This window comes from Octodon degus, unplaced genomic scaffold, assembly GCF_000260255.1.
Source record: "Octodon degus isolate 3935 unplaced genomic scaffold, OctDeg1.0 scaffold00087, whole genome shotgun sequence".
In the NCBI taxonomy this organism is placed as follows: Eukaryota; Metazoa; Chordata; class Mammalia; order Rodentia; family Octodontidae; genus Octodon; species Octodon degus.
Window position 1 is genome coordinate 10445049 of NW_004524663.1, and position 3301 is coordinate 10448349.

The window sequence follows — 3301 nt, forward strand, 5'->3', positions numbered from 1 at the left end:
AAGAAAGAAAGAAAGAAAGAAAGAAAGAAAGAAAGAAAGAAAGAAAGAAAGAAAGAAAGATTTATCTCAGTCTGTGGAAGTTTTAGTTTACACTCGGCTGGCTCTCAGGCAGAGTGACACACGGCAGAGGGCAGCAGTTCATGGCGGCAGAAAATAGCAAACACAAAAGGGAAGGGCAGCAGCTGCAGATTCTAGCCAACCTCTCTTCCCTCCTTATATTATAAACAAGCTACCTAGGGGCTCGGGGTGTAGAACTTACACACTGTCCACGCGCTCCTTTTGCACAGGATAAGGCTGTTTACAAACTAAGAATCCTGGCTCTCTCCTGAGTCACTTAAACTTCCAAGCTTCTCAAGTTGACACAATGTATTAACCAGTACAGTAGGCCACTCTGATATAATACAGAACCAAAGAAGGATGCTGGTACAGGTGATCAACTCCCAGGAGCAGGTCGTCAATGTAGCCTGCAGCTCCTCTAGTACAGTTTGCATACTTCTCCAAGTCTCCAATCCCTCCAGGGGTTAAGGTACCCAGTAGGGCACCCACGACTGATAATAAGTATGTGAAATCCAGCCAAGTGCTTTCCAGCATTAAAAGGAGGAACCACTGGAACCAGCTGGAAGTGATGTGTTGAAGAGATGAGCAGTTTCTCTCTGAGACTCAATTTTCAGGTATGGTATAGCAAACAGGAGCTCCAACACAGCAACCACAAGTCAGTCACTCCCAACTACCACAAAGTACAAGGAATTCACACCATCTCCCATTCAAAAGACAGTTCCTGTAGAAATGAAAAATAGATTCCTCCACACAATTTCCCCCATCATTTGGATTTTGAGCATCTTTGCAGAAGTATAAAAGTCATTGACAGAAAAACTGAAGACCCCCATAATAAATACAAATCATGGGAGCCCAAGGTCAGCCACATTCCAGCTGGAATGTTTGAAGTATCAATATTTTCCTCCTCCGTAATTAGCGAAGACCATGAGGATGACAATGAGCCCCTGAACATGTCCAAGCAGTGGCAATGGTGCCCTGACATAGACAGACACCATGTTTCTAGTTGGGATCACCAGGGAGTAGGTTTGTCCAGCTAGGGATCCCAGCTCAGAATTGATGAGACAATCAGTTTTTTAAGAATTTATTGCTCTAGAAATCCAATTATTAGTCAATCAAACTCAATAAAAGCCTTATAGAAAAGATATTGTAACAAGCAGCACTAGACCACAAAGGAACATGGTGCTTACAGGAAGGTTGTGATCAACTGGATTCTTATTAACAACCAGGTCATAGACAATTTCATGGACTCTGCTATGGGTTTCTAAGACAGAATCATTTCCAAACTGTCCAAATCTGTATTCCAGACTATAAATTTTCTTCTCTTCCAATGTATTATTAATTTGAATTTCCAGTAGACTATCAAGTGCGCTCCTAGTAGTTCATTATGGATGAGTTGCAAGGCTTGAGCCATGTTTAGCACCATGTACATTTTTGGTTTTTTTCGTCTAAATCTGGCTTTGGGACCCACCAGGGGCCTGCAGCAAACAGCCTAGCACTGCAGCAGCCATCAACAGTGCAGCCAGATCCACACCACGCCCTGTACTCTGCTCTATTTTGTTCTTAATTATGCACTGAAGTTCTCATATAGAGAAACTATACAATTTTTAAGCTTCTGTGGTGATTTATTTCACTTAACATTATTGTCTCATGGTATATCCATTTTCCTTTTTTTTTTTTTTTTCAGAACTGGGGATGGAATTCAGACCCTTACACTTGCCAGGGAAGCACTTATTCTAGAGCCATCTCCCCCCATTTTCCTTTAAATTACTGTACTGTAATCCTTCTTTATTGCCGAGTAATATTGCATGGTGCATAAACCATTCATATGTTGATGGACATATAGGCTGCTTTTCAGGTTTAGCTATATGAGTTGTGCTGGTATAGACATGGGTAGGTTTATATCACTATAATATGAAATTCTTAACATCTGGGAGAAAGATACACAGGAGGAAATAGCTGATTGAATGGAATTTCTATTTTAGTTTTTGAGGACTGGCCATACTGAGTTCCAGTGTGGTTGTACTAGTTCATATTTCCACCAACAATGTAGAAGCGTTCTATTTTCCCTACAGCCTTGCCAGCATTTGTTATTATCTTATTTCTCAAGGACAGCCATTCTTTCTGAATTAAGATGAAACCTCAATGTTGTTTCTTTTTTTTTTATTTTAAAACAAAAAAAGAAAAAAAGAGAGCATTTCAAAACAAGATAGGAAATTAACAATGGTTATTATGTTGTATATTGTTATCTTCAAAGTAGTTGCTCAGATTATCAGATACAGGCATGCAATTTTTTTTTTTTCCTGGAATTAGGGATTGAACTCAGGCCCTTGCACTTGCCAGGTAAGCGCTTATTCCACTGAGCCATCTCCACAACCCCTAAGGCATGCAAAATTGATTGAACAATATAAGCACTAACTGTTCCTTTTAATGAACTGGTAGACCCAGCCCTGCCCTGCTGGCCTCACTGAGACAGCAATTGAGACTGGGCATGGTGGTGTGAGCCTGTAATCCCAGCACTTGGGAGGCTGTAAACAGAAGAATCACCATGAATCCGATCTAGTAATGAGATCCTGAACACCCTGTAGAGCCTTCCCTAAAATACAGAAAAAAAATTAATGACCTAATAGAAATTAGTACCATCATGTTTATATACATATTTTTTTTCTCCCTTTCTTCTTTTTTCTTTTCTCCTATCCCAGTTGCTCTTTCCTTTGGAGAAGTTTATTTCCCTTTCACAATATCTATTGTACCTTTTGGGTCTTATTTATTCTTTCAGTTTCTTACACTAGGGAGATTAATACATGTTGCTTCAATTTGCTTTTTTCTAATAGCCAGAGAGGTTGAACACTTTTTCCATGTATTTGTTGACCATTTGTACTTCGTCTGATAAGTATTTATTCATTTCAGTTCCCCATTGTTTTACATTAAATCTTTTAATTTTGGAAGTCTAATTTTTTAGTTCTTTATATATTCTAGATATTAACTGAGGAATATCTGTAGGTTAGCTCTTAACTGTATTGACAGTTTTGCTGTGCAGAAGCTTTTAACTTGATGATCTGATCTGCTGATTTTTCAAAAATGTACTTAGTATAGGGCCTACAGGGTCTCACTACGTAGATCAGACTCATAGTGATTCTCCTGTTTTTAGCCTCCCAAGTGCTGGGATTATAGGCACACCACCACGTCCGCCCAGTATCAGTTCCAGTCTCAGGGTGCTGTGGGGACAGGGCCAGCACAGCACACC

At 39.7% G+C, this 3301-nt stretch overlaps 1 pseudogene; it reads right to left on the reverse strand.

The window, feature by feature from the left end:
• Nucleotides 1-1864, reverse strand: part of LOC101571771 — a 21164-nt pseudogene extending 19300 nt beyond the window's left edge.
• Between the last annotated feature and the right edge of the window lie 1437 nt (nt 1865-3301).